The sequence below is a fragment of the Quercus lobata genome, chromosome 2 (genome assembly GCF_001633185.2).
Source record: "Quercus lobata isolate SW786 chromosome 2, ValleyOak3.0 Primary Assembly, whole genome shotgun sequence".
Taxonomy (NCBI): domain Eukaryota; kingdom Viridiplantae; phylum Streptophyta; class Magnoliopsida; order Fagales; family Fagaceae; genus Quercus; species Quercus lobata.
Window position 1 is genome coordinate 16,886,453 of NC_044905.1, and position 16,491 is coordinate 16,902,943.

Here is a 16,491-nt window from a genome sequence, read left to right on the forward strand (position 1 = left end):
TTTCCAGCTCTTCAAGTTGATGCAAAAGAAACTGACACAGGAGGAGATGGAACAGTGGTGCACTACAACTTGGGCGATTTGGAATGCAAGGAACAAAGCCTACTTCCAAAATGTTCAGTCACAATCCAAAGTAATATATGAAGGGGCCCTGGAGCTGCTTGCTACATACCAGACCCTCTCGGCTACTCAAGCAACTACGTGACTGGGGAAAATGTTGTTTTACTTGGTGTTTGTTTCAAGAGTATGGTAAGGGGTAGTGCCTGTGTCAAAAAGTATTATTTTGTTGGCACAACACTGTGGTAGTTTTGTCTATTCAGTTTGCTGCTATAGTCCTTCTGGTATGCAATCACAGAGTCAGGTTGTCAGCAGCTGCTTGAAATGTTTCATCTTTGGCCTGGTGACACACGGCCATACTGTACCTGATTATAGTTTTCTTACATCAATAAAGTTCTATCTATTACCTCAAAAAAAAAAAAAAAAAAATGTGATACTTCATTTTAACAGACTCAAAAATAAAATAAATATTGTAAAAATAGAAATCCAATTTCTTATAATAGGCTGGGTTTTTTTTTTTCTTTTTTTTTTTAATAAAAAGCCCAACAAGATTCTTGTTCAAAAACCATGCCACCTCTAACATAAAGTAAGAGAAATTTTACAAAAATCACTATAATAAAGTTTTAGGTTTCACTCTAACCAATGATGTTGTGCATGTATAGTTATAAACAAGTTGAGTATTAAAAGATTAGAATTGTTTATTTAATTTTATTTAGAATACTAGTAAAACTCGAATTCATCACTAAACTAGATTGCATGTTCAAGATTGGTTCATTTTCACATAAAAAAAATAAAATAAAAATAAAATAAAATAAAAAACTTATTCTCATTTACGAACTACCTTATTAACTTATGTTGTGCCCATATATAATTGATCACAACTAAAATTTGTTACCTCTTTACAAATCTATACTAATAGTTAATAACTAAAAAATAGTTGAAGTTGTATTATTTGAGTTAATTGGATAGAATGATTTTTAATTATGAACTTATAAAAATTATTCATCAACGTTGATTGTTAAAAAATTATATATTATTTTTACTGCGAAATGAACTATTTATATTATCAATAAATTTTAAATAATAATTCCATATCTTTAAACATATTTACAAACTTACACAATCCATCTTGAACGGTTAAATTGAGTCTCATATTCACAAGCTATTTCATATACATATTATTATATTTGAGCTTAGATTTTTTTAATAGTCAAAGCTATACTTAATCTTAAATATGACTTATTTGCTAAATAAACGAACACAATTAAATAATTATTTTCTTGAATTGAACTCGAACGGTATATATACAACTTAGATCATTTACGGATTTGTGAATATTAAACTCAATAAGTCTATAGTCATAAATAAAAATAAAAATAAAAAATCGCAATCGTGCCAATACGGCAAGTTGTTATTAGTAGGTAAAAAAAGTCAATCGTAGACCCAAAAAAGAACTAATAAAAACTTGCTAATTTAACTCCTGTAAAATATATTGTAAACATAAGTAATGTTATGTCTCAAACATTTTCACAATATTTACATAACAAATCTTAAATGGTAAACTATTATTGATAGGTAAATAAGTGATGTCAGTATTGAATTCAAATTAAAACCAAAAACAATTTACTATTATTGTTGTAGACGGAGTATTTACCTTTTTCTCAATTGCTATAAATGAATCAGATATACTGTTAAAATCGTTTTATTAGGAGTGGGGAACAAGTAAAGTTATAAGAGGTGGGCCCAATCGGTGAAGTGGGTGGACTCCATGATATGGAGGTATGTATGATCAGAAAGTTGTTTTAAACACCTATAAATATGCTTAGACTCTCTGGCTTTAGAAAACAAGCCTAAGCATTTTTCAGACTGCATTACTAAAAGAAGATGGAAGATCACATTTTCAAAACCCTAGCAATCTCCTCTGCCATAATAGTTCTTTATTCTGTTATCAGGGTAGTTTACACCATTTGGTGGAAACCCATAAGTCTGGGAAAGCAATTAAGGAAGCAAGGGATCAGAGGCACTTCTTACAAGCTTTTGTATGGTGATATGAAAGAGAGTGGGGAGTGCATGAAGGAAGCCTGGTCCAAACCGATGTCCCTAAATCATCAGATTGCACCCCGTGTCTCACCATTTTTTTATCAAATGATGAAAAATTATGGTAAGCAAGTTTATTAACCTGTATAAATAATTGAAATTTCATTGGTTGTCTTATTCTTATGTTACCTCTAATATTATCTTGATTATACTCAAGAAAATAAAAATAAAAATTTGAGACATGATAACCACACAATTCTAATTATTTATTGGGATATCTTGTCAAATTGTCTATTATAAATGAATGGTTGAGATTATAACCATTAGAATAAATGGTCTTAGTGTCATTGGAAATCATACCCCACAAAACAAAACTTTGGGTGGTTCTAAAAAAAGCACTTTAATTTAATTTTCCGAACGGAAACTATTTCTTTTGTAATGAAAAGTTGGAAAAAATGTTATTTAAAGAAATCCTGGACAACCATCATGGAAATAATTTATTTTGAAAGTGATAGTGGTAAAAGGGTCCCAATTTTTCAGTATTTACCTGAGTTTTTTAAAGACTGGAAAGTGGAAACCGATTCTAAAGTCAATTTTTCAGGAAAAGTATCTCTGAGTTGGAGGGAAACAAGGCCAAGACTAATAATTGCAGACCCAGAATTAATGAGGTTGATATTAGCTGATAAGAATGGTGATTTTGTAAAGCCGCCTTTGAACCCTCTAGTGGATATTCTACAACTGGGAGTGTCAACATTGGAAGGACAGAGATGGGCCAAGCGAAGACGCCTTATTACACCTGCTTTCCACCTTGAGAAGTTGAAGGTAGGCCACTCCTCCATCCCTTGTTAATCACTGTTTAAATTATTAAAGCAACCAATATGATTTATTTAATTAACACTTTCTTGGAGTAATGTTATGCCTTATATAAGAAATTTCTAATCTATCAAATAGTTTAAATAATTACAAAAATCAATTAATTATATGCAAAGTATATGACACTATCAATCGAGTCATGGAAGGGTATGATGTGGTTTATGTAATAACAATTTTATAAAAAATTTAATGAGAAATTTTAGAAACATTGTGTCATAGTTCTAATGTAGTCAATTGTGAATGTTAAAAATAAAGTGTTGAATCAATGTGAAAGCAAAATAATTCAACAAGTTGTGACAAATTGTGTGGTTTTAGAAAATTAATTTTGGAAATCTACTTAAGTGTCCTATCAAATCAAATTTATAAATCCAGACTGAAAGTAACAGTGGATGCTAGAATATTATTCTTGCAGTGGCTACATACATGACCATAAATTCATATCTAAGACGCAATACATGAGCAAATACATGAAATATAAAACACTCATACCAATTGTTGTTCCTAACAGAAAATGGTGCCTGCATTTTTCAACAAGTTGTTTAGGCCTGATTGACCGATGGAAAAAATTGATTAGCCCTCAAGAATCACATGAACTGGATGTTGGAGCGGAATTTCAAATTCTTGCCGGCGATGTTATCACTAGAACAGCCTTTGGGAGCAGTTATGAAGAGGGAAAAAGGATATTTGAACTTCAGAAAGAGCAAGCTAAATTGGTGCTCGAAGCCTATGGGAACATATACATCCCAGGTTTCAGGTACAATATTATATAGGGCCAAATTTCTAGGCCCAAATCAGGTGTCACAAATAGTTACTAAAACCTTAAATTGGGGAAATTGTAGTTGACAGAAATACTTGCTTAACAACTTGTGAAAGTGATTTGTGATGTTTAAATAATTCCAATTGGGGGTTTTAATCAATAATTCAGGGGATTACACATAAGCATCAAAATAGGACATTTTCTTTTTCCTTAGTGAGCGTTTGGAGTGGGCCGAAAGTGGCGTTTTCAGTTCTACGTTCCCAAGCTTTTTTTTTTTTTTTTTTTCTCTACGCATGAACAGTAAAATCACATGATTTTACTGTGCAGGAAAAAAACACTGTTTATGGATCCCACGACATTATTCACACATTTAAAAATTATTTTGCTATAGTGTTTTCAGTTTTCAGTTTTCAGTTTCAGCAACAATAAGTTCAATTCAAACGGACCTTTAATATTCTTTTGGACTGAATATTGAATAAGCAGTGAAAGGCACTTGATGCACCAAAAAATAGCAGTTTTTTTTTTTTTTTAAAGAACTTTCTATTGTATTTGTTTATTTAATTTTAAAATCAACTAATTACAGCTTAACTGCCTATTTGTACAGATTCATACCCACAAAGAAGAACAAAAGAAGATACAATATAGACAATGAGATCAAAGCAATATTACGGGACATGATCAGCAAGAAAGAGCAAGCCATGCGAGATGGACAATTGGTGAACAATGATTTACTAGGCTTACTACTGCAATGCAAAGAAGAATCTAATAATGGAATGACAATTGAAGATATTATAGAGGAGTGCAAATTATTCTACTTTGCCGGCCAAGAAACCACGGCCAGCTTGCTCACTTGGACGATGATTCTATTGTCTATGCATCCGGATTGGCAAGAAAAGGCTAGAGATGAGGTGCTACGGGTCTGTGGAAAGAAAACATTAGATTTTGAAGCAATAAATCACCTCAAAATTGTAAGTTCTTTCCTCAACGTGCCTAAATGCTTACTTTTATTAAGTCATAATTTAAAACTTATAATTTTGCTAGTTTTAAATTGAACCCTTAAATTTTAAAGTCATATCATTATAAAGCCTGAACATTTTGGATTTGATTTGGGGGGTTTGATTAAGGGATTTAATTGATGCAATTTTAAAAGTCCAGAGTTCAATTTGAAACTTCAATGTATAATTTTAAACTTTTGAAATGGGTTTAATCTGAAATCAATCCTAAAGCATAAAGTTTAAAATATAATTTGACCAATAATTTTTCTTGCTATTCTTTCAATATTTTTACAATTTTACCAAAATTGCTCTGATTGTTGTGGCATTTGTATCATTTCTATTGAAGTTATAAACTTATAACGAACCCTTCCTTACCCTAAACGGCTAAAAGGAATAAAATTGCCTTTTACACTGATGTACTTAAGGAGTGGTTTTAAATTAAATCTTATAGTTTTTAAAAGCTTTTACTATAAAAATTCTCAAATTATTTATAACTTTATTAAAAATGAATTTATAAACATTTAAAATGAAGTATTATTCTACCGAACATGAATTTAAAATGTATTATTCAATGGAATTTAATTGCAGGTAACAATGATATTGCACGAAGTCCTTAGATTATACCCACCTGCGGTTACTATCTTCCGACACACAAATCGTAAAACTAACATTGGAGGAATGTCCATCCCAGCTGGGGTCGACTGTGTGTTACCAGTGTTGTTCTTACATTCTGATCCAAAATGTTGGGGCGAAGATGTAGAAGAATTCAATCCTGAGAGGTTTTCTTAAGGAGTTGGGAAAGCATCAAAAGATGAAATTGGCTTCTATCCTTTTGGCTGGGGCCCCAGAATATGTCTTGGTCAAAGTTTCGCCATGATTGAAGCAAATGAAGATGATAAAATATAGAGTCTGATGGGCCTACCTTAATGGGCCTGACGGATTGAGATTGTTGGACCTGTGTAAAGATGGTCCTATGCGCTTTGAAAGCCCATCGCGGACAGACGCAGTATGGGCCCATAATCCAAAATCTCTATCGCCTAGAAAAGCACTAAGATCCAAAAAGGGAAATCGTTACTCACCACATTTTGGAGAATTGGTATCAGAGTCCCACATTGGAAAGATCTGGAGGTCAAGAAGAAAAGCCACCTCTCCACCACTATAAAAGGACTGACATTCTCGGAAATCGGGGTAAGATTAATTGACCCTCTCTAGCGCTCTAAAAGTGAAAGGACGAATTCTGACTTGACCTTCGGAGAGTGTTAGGCCGGCACCACACCGGTGCTCTCTAAAGGTTTTCTTCGATTGTTCTTGTCGTGCAGGTTCGCTTTGAGTCGCGAGTACGGTGTGATCTATTGGTGACAATTTTCAACGTCATCAGTTGGCGCCGTCTGTGGGAAAGCGATCACTTTCTAGACAAAAGAGTTACATGGTACTCACTCGCTCAATGGCAACCACGAATGACGTTCAAGAAGAAGAAGCCCCTACGACTGCCCTTGAGAAACAGGTCAGGACGCTCGCCACAGCCGTGGAGCGCCTCACCAAACAAAACCACGACCTAGAAGAGCAGCTGAACCAAAAGAATGCGGCGGTCAATAACCAAGGAGCGGATCAAGAAGGGACCAGCGCTGAGAGGAGAAATCAGGACGGACAACAGGAGAGTAACGCCCCGAGCAGACCAGTGCGACGGGACATTAACATCCCTTCCCCGACGGATACGGTTCCACAATCCTTCATCGCGGAGATGCAGGCGATGAAGGAACAGATGGATGTAATGATGAACGCTCTCAAGGGTCGAGTGTCAAGTGATCTTGACGATCTTGTCAACCGGACTGACTCGCCATTCACGACATCCGTCAACTCCTTCCCCCTGCCGAATAAGTTCCGAATGCCAAATATGGATAGTTATGACGGAGTAAAGGACCCTCTAGATCACCTAGAGACCTTCAAGACCCTGATGCACCTTCAGGGAGTGGCAGACGCGATTATGTGCAGGGCCTTTCCTACAACCCTAAAGGGCACAGCAAGGATTTGGTTCAGTCGGCTAGCACCGAACTCCATCAGCACCTTCAAGGAACTGAGTGCTCAATTTACTACGCACTTCATCGGAGGACATCGATATAGAAAATCCACGGCTTGTCTAATGAATATCAAGCAGCGAGAGGAGGAGACGTTGCGAGCCTACATATCACGCTTCAATAAGGAAGCGCTCTCGATCGACGAGGCCGACGACAAAATATTGGTAGCAGCATTCACGAATGGGCTGAAGGGGGGTAAGTTTTTGTTCTCCTTGTACAAAAACGATCCTAAGACCATGTCGGAGGTGCTTTACAGGGCCACCAAATATATGAACGTCGAAGACGCGCTACTAGCCCAAGAAGATAGACCCAAGAAAAGAGACAGACAAGAGGATCCCCGACAGGACCAGGGGCGGAAAAAGGGAAGGATGGGAGACCGAAGGGAGGACAGACGTCCAAAACCCACGAGCGGAAGGTTCACAAGTTTCACCCCGTTAACCGCGCCGATAGACCAAGTCCTAATGCAGATTAAGGACGAAGGGTCCCTGACGTTCCCAGGAAAGCTGAAGAGTGATCCCAGCAAAAGGTCCAGAGACAAATATTGCCGCTTCCATCGTGACCACGGCCGCAACACGGCCGATTGCTATGACTTGAAGCAACAAATCGAAGCCCTTATCCGACAAGGGAAGCTGCAGAAGTTCGTCAACAAGGGAAGAACGGATCAACCCCCATAAGAACAACACCCCCGCCGAGAAGACTGGCGGCCAAGACCCCCATTAGGGGACATAAGAATGATAATCGGAGAAACGGCTGCGGCCGGATCGTCAAAAAAGGCTTGCAAAACATACCTTCGGATGGTGCAGAATGTCCAGTTGGCGGGCACAGTGCCAAAGATAGCAAAAAGAGAAAGCCCTGTTTTTGGGTTCTCGGAAGAGGATGCACGGCGGCTACACCATCCACACGACGATGCCCTCGTCGTCAGCCTGCGAACAGGAGACTACAACATGCACCGAGTGTTGATCGACAATGGCAGCTCGGCCGATATCATGTACTATCCGGCACTCCAGCAAATAAGGATTGACAGGGAGCAGCTAATACCGACAAATGCTCCGCTCGTTGGTTTCGGAGGGAGTAGGGTATTCCCTTTGGGCTCGGTAACGTTACCGGTGACGGTAGGAGATTACCCCCAACAAATCACCAGGAACGTGACATTCTTGGTGGTCGATTGTTCGTCCGCCTACAATGCTATTCTTGGACGACCTACGCTCAACTCGTGGAAGGCGGTAACATCAACTTACCACCTAATGATCAAGTTCCCAACGGAGTATGGGATAGGAGAGCTACGCGGAAGTCAAGTTGCCGCACGAGAATGCTACGTAGCTATGATGGAGATGCAAGACCAAATCCAGGCCTTGAGCATAGAAGAGCACCGAACGATGACAGAACCCACAGAGAGGCTGGAGGAGATAACTCTCGACAGTTCCAATCCGGACAGAACAACCAAGATCGGAACGCTTGCCAAACCCGCAATCTGTCAAAAGCTCGTAGCTTTCTTGAGGAGCAATAAGGATGTGTTCGCCTGGAGCCATGACGATATGCCAGGAATCGATCCTTCGGTCATGGTACACAAATTGAATGTATTGCCCTCATTTCCACCCGTCCGACAAAAGAAGAGAGTGTTCGCACCGGAACGAGACCAAGCAATAGCGGAAGAGGTCCACAAACTCCAAGAGGCAAGCTTCATCAGGGAAGTCTACTATCCCGATTGGCTGGCGAATGTGGTAATGGTAAAGAAAGCGAGCGGCAAGTGGCGGATGTGCGTGGATTTCACCGATCTTAACAAAGCGTGCCCTAAAGATAGCTACCCCCTTCCAAGGGTCGACGTCCTAATAGACTCGACGGCTCAACACCAATTATTAAGCTTCATGGACGCTTTCTCGGGTTATAACCAGATCCGCATGCATGAGGCCGATCAGGAGAAGACTTCGTTCGTAACCAGCCAAGGACTATTCTGCTACAAAGTAATGCCATTCGGCCTGAAGAATGCGGGGGCAACATACCAGAGGCTAATGAACAAGATGTTCGCGCAGCAAATCGGGAGGAATGTTCAAGTCTATGTCGACGACATGCTGGTAAAGAGCCGGAAGGAGGAATACCACCTGGAGGACCTTAAGGAAACATTCGGTACGTTCCGATCCTACAACATGAAACTCAATCCGGGAAAGTGCGCATTCGGCGTAACAGCAGGCAAATTCCTAGGGTTCATGGTTTCCCAGAGAGGAATTGAGGCTAATCTGGACAAAATCCGAGCCATAGTAGAGATGGCCCCCCCGCGAAATGTGAAGGAGATACAAAGCCTTAACGGCAGGATAGCGGCATTAAATAGATTTGTGTCGAGAGCAACGGACAAGTGCTTGCCTTTCTTTCGCACATTAAAGAAATCTTTCGAGTGGACAGACGAGTGTCAGCAAGCGTTTGAGGAATTAAAGGCATACCTATCTTCACCACCCCTATTGAGTCCCTCGCAACCTGGTGAAGAACTTTTCCTCTACTTGGCCATCTCCTCTGTCGCCGTCAGCGCGGCCTTAATCAGAGAAGAGAATAATGCACAGAAGCCTGTATACTACGCCAGCCGGGCTCTTCGCGGTGCCGAAGAAAGATACCAACCCATGGAGAAACTCGCTTTTGCATTGGTCACGGCGGCTCGCAAGCTCAAACCCTACTTTCAAGCCCATACCGTGAACGTAATGACCGACAAGCCCTTGCGAAGGGCACTGAGTAATCCTGAAGCCGCAGGTCGACTGACGCTGTGGGCAATAGAATTGAGCGAGTTTGATATCAAGTACCGTCCATGCGTGGCCATTAAGGGACAAGCTGTAGCCGACTTCATAGCAGAGTTTACGCATGACGAGGACAAGGGGGCAGAAGAACCCCCCCAGTGGAGCATCTACACCGACAGATCATCCAATCGGCGAATTGGAGGGGCCGGCATAGTATTGCTGTCACCTGAAGGAGACAAGATCGAATGTATGGTCCGTCTCGACTTCCCCATTACCAACAATGAAGCAGAATACGAAGCGGTGGCGGCAGGACTCGACCTAGCCAAAGCCGCCAGAGCTGAATGTGTGGTCGTTTATTGCGACTCTCAAGTCGTGACCAATCAAGTAAACGGAGATTATGAATGCAAGGGGGAAAGGTTGAAGAGATATCTTGATCAAGTAAGGGCGAGTGTCAACGGGCTAAAAGCGACGGTCGTCCAAATACCCAGGGGAGAAAATGAGCTCGCCGATCGGCTAGCGAAGGCCGCTTCAGCAGAACATATGGTGACACCGGGTAATGTACTTTCCTTTGTTCAACTCTTTCCACTAACAGACCCCGACAACATGCAGGAGATACGCTCCGAAAGAAACTGGACTACACAGATAACTTCATACTTGAAGGACGGGTTACTGCTACAAGAGAAGGAGGCAGCGAGAAAGCTAAAAGTCCAAGCGGCGAGGTTCGTCTTGATAAAAGACATTCTTTACAAGAGAGGTTTCTCCCGCCCTTATCTAAGATGCCTCGAGGTTGAAGAGGCAGACTACGTAATGAGGGAAGTTCACGAAGGGATATGCGGGAACCATTCTGGATCGCGGTCATTGGTGCACAAACTGGTACGAGCTGGGTATTACTGGCCAACCATGCAGAAGGATGCCGAGTCTTACGTTAAAAGCTGCGACAAATGCCAGAGGTTCAGCAATTTTATCGGACAGCCAGCTGAAGAACTGACCCCTATAACGGCTCCATGGCCGTTCGCTCAGTGGGGACTAGATATCATGGGACCTTTCCCAACGGCGGTAAGGCAACTAAAGTTCTTGGTAGTGGGTATTGACTACTTCACAAAATGGGTAGAAGCGGAAGCCTTGGCCACCATTACAGAAAAGAACATTAGAAGTTTTGTCTGGCGGTGCATCGTATGCAGGTTCGGTATTCCTAGAGTCCTTGTCTCAGATAACGGGAGGCAGTTCGACAACGGCCACTTCCGGGATTTCTGCACACAGCTAGGAATAAAAAACCACTACTCATCACCCGCCCATCCTCAGGCTAATGGCCAGGTTGAAGTCACGAACTGATCCCTGCTAAAGATTATCAAGACTCGGCTCGAGGGGGCAAAGAGCATATGGCCCGATGAATTGCCGAGCATACTGTGGGCATACAGGACAACGGCGAGGACTCCAACAGGAGAGACGCCATTCCGACTGACATACGGGAGTGAGGCGGTCATCCCAGCAGAAGTTGGGCTCACAAGTTACAGGGTTCACAACCATGAGGAAAGCAGGAACGACGAATCCATGAGGCTACAGCTGGACCTAATAGATGAGGTAAGGTCGGCGGCGGAACAAAGGATCGCTAGATACCAGGATCGCATGGCCAGACATTACAACTCCCGGGTCCGACACAGAAACTTCCAAGTAGGAGACCTTGTACTCAGGAGGGTCATAGGTGCAACTAGAGACCCTACACAAGGAAAACTCGGCCCCAACTGGAAAGGACCTTATAGAGTCACGGCATGGAAAAGGAAAGGAACATACCACCTGGAGACAACAGACGGAGAGAAGCTACCGCATCCATGGAATGCTGAGCACTTGAGAAAATACTACCGGTGATAGTAATACGGCGAACGGCAACCATGTTTTTTTTTTTGGCTTTTTAAGTTTTTTATAAGTTTTTCATTTAACTGTTTTTCTTTTGCTACAATCTTGTCGTGCCTTTTTTAAGCCCAGGGGGGCAGGCACTTTTCCTTTACGCATCTCTATAATTAGATACAATTATGATCTTCTACTTGGATGTCATTACAATTGTCCACAAAGATAACGAGAGCTAGTTAAAAGTCCATGAGACGGACACAAAATAAAGTCCACAAGATGGACGGAGCATCCCACAGGGATGACAACTTAAAGTCCACAAGATGGACGGATACAAGATAAAGTCCACAAGATGGACGGAGCATCCCACAGGGATGATATCATCCTACAGGGATGATTACTTGAAATCAACAAGATGGGCGTCCGACGGATCGTCCCAGAAGGATAACTACATAGTCCACAAGATGGACGGATCTCCATAACAGTAAAAGAACGAGTCCGTAAGTGGAGTGGACGGTGTAGCCGCCACAAAGTGGACGGATCACCCCTAACGGTGAATAATTTTACAAGTCCATAAAGTGGACGGAATAGCCGCCGCAAAGCGGACGGATCACCCGAAACGGGGAATAATTTTACAAGTCCATAAAGTGGTATAGCCGCCACAAAGTGGACGGGTACGGGGCTAATTTTACAAGTCCATAAATGGACGAATAGTCACCTCAAAGCGGACGGATCACCCGAAACGGGGAATAATTTTACAAGTCCATAAAGTGGACGGTATAGCCGCCACAAAGTGGACGGATCACCCAAAACGGTGAATAATTTTATAAGTCTGTAAAGTGGACGGTATAACCACCGCAAGGTGAACGGACCATCGTCTAGATAAAAAGCTGCCCGCAAAAGTGGACGGACCATAAAACGGCTGATATAATTATGCTCCCAAAACGGACGGTTCTAAAACGCCCACGAAGTGGACGAACAACAAGACGATAAAGGTCAGCCACCACAAAGTGGACGGATAGTATTTCCTATCCATAAAGTGGACGGGTCCGATTAGAAGTGAGCAAAGCTTTTTAAAGTGGACGGATCAACAGACCGGTTTGTCCAAATTAACACTTAACATACAAATAGACGGAGAGAAAAATCCTTAACGGATACAAATACTTTACCAGCAACAAAAATATGCGTAAACATATATATTGAAAGAAAAACATTGTTCGGTACAAAAGCTGAGTTAAAACAAACCGTCTTCAAAGTACAGAAAACATATAAAAAAGGGGACGGATCCTCCTCAACATTTACAAGAAATTAATCTGCTTTATTGGGGTCGGCAACAGGAACCTCCTTCGGCACAGCGGACTCTCCGTCACCCTGAGCTGTTTCGTCTCCGAAAAGGTCCTCCGTATTGTCTGAAGCGACGGGCAGAGCAGATGTCTGATCTTGATCACTGACGGATATCATGGACACGTCCAGATCTGGGTAGGCCTTTTTTATCTGACGGAGTGCATCGTCAAAGCCTTGAAGGAACGATCCCCCCAGCTCCTTCAACAATGCCTCAGAGTCGCGATACTCGTTGACGGCATCATCCTTGGCCTGACGGAGTTTCTTCTTCAAGTCCTTTACTTCATCTTCTTTTCCCTTCAAGGCCTTCCCAGCTTCTTCCGTCCTCTGTTCGAACTCTTTCCTGGTCTTCTCAGACAGTTCAAACTTCTGCTCCATTGTGGACTTCCACTTATATAGTTGGCTAAGCTCCTCCTCCGTCTGCCCAGCCTTTGTCCGTACACGTTCCAGAGCCGCTTCACGGTTGAGGCAGCGATCCATCAGGCCCTTCATCATAACCAAGGACTGAAATAGACAAAATTAAAAAGGTGTTAAATAGAAAACTAAGAGTGGACGGGCATACAATGACGGATAAAAAAAAGGGGTTACCTGTCCAACGGCGAATAACCCCGTCTCCCCCATTGCCTCCGTCGAATGATTCCCCAGATCCTCGTAATCCTCTGCGGAAATTATCGACGAAAGTTTCTCCAAGGCAAACTTCGAGTCGTCACGGAGAAGGGGAGGGGGCTTCTCCTCGTTGACGGGTGGGGCTTGCATTAAGCCCTTACCGGATCCATGTTTGGCTGGGGTGACGGTCTTAACACCCTCAGCCATCAATCCCACAACGGGTTCCAATGAAACCTTCGGCTACTTGTATGGACGGTCAGACTTCGGCGGCTGCTTCCTCTTAGCCGACGACCCCGGCATCTTAGGAACCACAACTTCACCCGTCTTCTTTTGCTCGACGACTAGTGATTTTATCATCGCCCTTCTCTTTGCGTCGTCCATTTCTGCAAATACAGGACGGATGAAGATTTTTACTCAAATTAAAGGCTAAATTCAAGAGTAAAAGTTGACGGACTCACGTTTGTGTATTCTTTCGTCGTATGCAATGGCCTCGCGGGTAGGTTCTGGACCGTCACAATACCAGTGTATTGTTTTTGGGTTCACTAACTTGGCCCAGGTCCTTTCTTCCGGCTTAGTTTTTCTGCAAATCTCTTCAAGGAAACTGAACTCCTCAAGGCTAACTTGCGGGCGCCGTCTACCTACAGAGAAAGACGATCAGAATATACACATAAAAATGGACGGATATGAAAAGCAGTACAAAACTAAGACGGGTGCATACGCAATTGATTTATCACTGCCCAGGTTGTGTCAACGGGCAGGTACTCCGTCTCCCCTGGATGGTTCATCCATCTGTTACCCTCCAGGAAGAAGTAACGACTCTTCCAGTCTCTATTTGAGTCTGGGGTCTCAAAGATCACCTTCAACAAGGGGCTCCGACTAGCAAAACTATACATTCCCCTTGACCCAGAAATCTCGTCTGGACGGTAGCAGTGAAGAAATTCACGGACCGTCAGTCTCCTCTCTCCATTCGACCATGCACCATAGAGAATCTCCATGGCTATGAAGACCCTCCAGGCGTTAGGAGATATCTGTGTGACGGACAACCCTAGATAGTGCAAAAGTTCCCTATGAAGTGTAGAGAGCGGGAACCGAAGTCCTGCCTTCAACGCCTGCTCGTATATTCCGACACCCTCTACCCCTTCATAGTAACACTTCTCCGACACATGGGGCAGATGGATGGAAACGTAGTCCGGGATTTGGAAGTTAGTTCTAAAAGTGCTGAAATGTTTCTCCCTGATGACGGATGTGAACTTATGCACTGTCCACTCTGGCAACATGATGAACTTCCTCAGTCCATCAGCACCTACAACGGACTCCAGTGCTTGATTCCCGTCGTCATCAGAACCCTCTATTTCAACTATCTCTACATCCTCATCTGTAGAGGACGAAGAGGAAGCAGACGGACTCCTATCTTCGCCGGGGCTCTCTTGGTCTTTATGACCGGACGGGTATACATTCTCATATTCCGTCCCGTCACGAACCACCGACTGGTTACTTGACGCACTAGACATTTCCTACAATTGACGATAAAACCTAAGACTGACGGGTTTGAAATCATTGACGGGTATAGTAAGCCTAACAACAATGCATGGACGGAAATGTAACTTGATTATGTATTGAAGTAAATACTTACCACACTTGGCGGATTAGGGGTGACGGTTGTTATAATCAGTAGATTCTCGTCCACGACGGAGTGCTCTGACAAGGTTGACGGCTTCGCTCTGACAGTCAATTTCTGGTTAAAAATTGTGAAAATGGGAGTAAGGCGCCTTATATATATATATAGGAGATGCGCGGAAGACGAAACGACGCTTTGATCCTATACAACGGCCACTCAGAGATTGACACGTGGCATGCTTAATAAATGTTGACAACCTGTCAGGGCACATCAACAGATTGTACCCTTCATGTAACCGTCAACTTGATGAATCTTCTTCTGACGGGTTGATCCGTCTGGAACCGTCATCCTATATTGCATGAATCCGTCAATCAGTTTAATCTTTCTTAGTCTCACGGATCCCTTTCCGTTATAAAAATCCCCGTCATGCCCCTACGTTAGGATCGTCACCCCATTGATCATTTGACCTAAAAACGGACGGACCATTGGGGTGAAGAGGGCAACTGAAGATGATAAAATATAGAGCCTGATGGGCCTACCTTAATGGGCCTGACAGATTGAGACTGTTGGACCTGTGTAAAGATGGTCCCATGCGCTTTGAAAGCCCATCGCGGACAGACGCAGAATGGGCCCATGATCCGAAATCTCTATCGCCTAGAAAAGCACTAAGATCCAAAAAGGGAAATCGTTGCTCACCACATTTTGGAGAATTGGTATCAGAGTCCCACATTGGAAAGATCTAGAGGTCAAGAAGAAAAGCCACCTCTCCACCACTATAAAAGGACTGACATTCTCGGAAATCGGGGTAAGATTAATTGACCCTCTCTAGCGCTCTAAAAGTGAAAGAACGAATTCTGACTTGACCTTCGGAGAGTGTTAGGCCGGCACCACACCGGTGCTCTCTAAAAGTTTTCTTCGATTGTTCTTGTCGTGCAGGTTCGCTTTGAGTCGCGAGTACGGTGTAATCTATTGGTGACAATTTTCAATGTCATCAGCAAAGATGGCTCTAGCTATGGTTCTTCAAAATTTTTCATTTCAGCTCTCACCCACTTATACTCATGCTCCTTACTTAGTCGTTACTCTTCAGCCACAACATGGAGCTCCAATTATACTCCACCGAATCTAAGATGTAGTAAATCACATATTATTATGTAAGTTCTTAATTATTGGAGAGTGTTTATTTCCAGCCAAGCAAATAAATTGGACTCATGATCGCCCAGCCAAACTGAGACAAGTGTGGTTGCTTAAGGCTTGCTCAGTGAACTGGAAAATTGTATTTGTCCATTCTAATCAAGTTTTGAATAAATAAAATTTGGCTTCATTCTCAAGTTGCCTCCTTTTTCAAAAGAAAAGTGTCACCACATTTTCATAATACTTTTACAACAAATTATAGTTGTTAAATTGTTATTAGTTATAATTTGAATCCATAACTTAAATTACTTTTTTATCCACTCATAGCAACCAATAACATAATTTAATAAAAAAATATTTTAATTACATAATTATAATTTTTTTATATAGAAATAGAGAGGATGTTATTAGAAGGAAATTTTAAAACATAAGATTGGCA

The 16,491-nt window shown here is 42.1% G+C and overlaps 1 pseudogene; it reads left to right on the forward strand.

Annotated features, from left to right (window-relative positions):
* Positions 1–1,916: 1,916 nt before the first annotated feature.
* Positions 1,917–16,047, forward strand: LOC115975177 (annotated as a pseudogene).
* Positions 16,048–16,491: the final 444 nt, after the last annotated feature.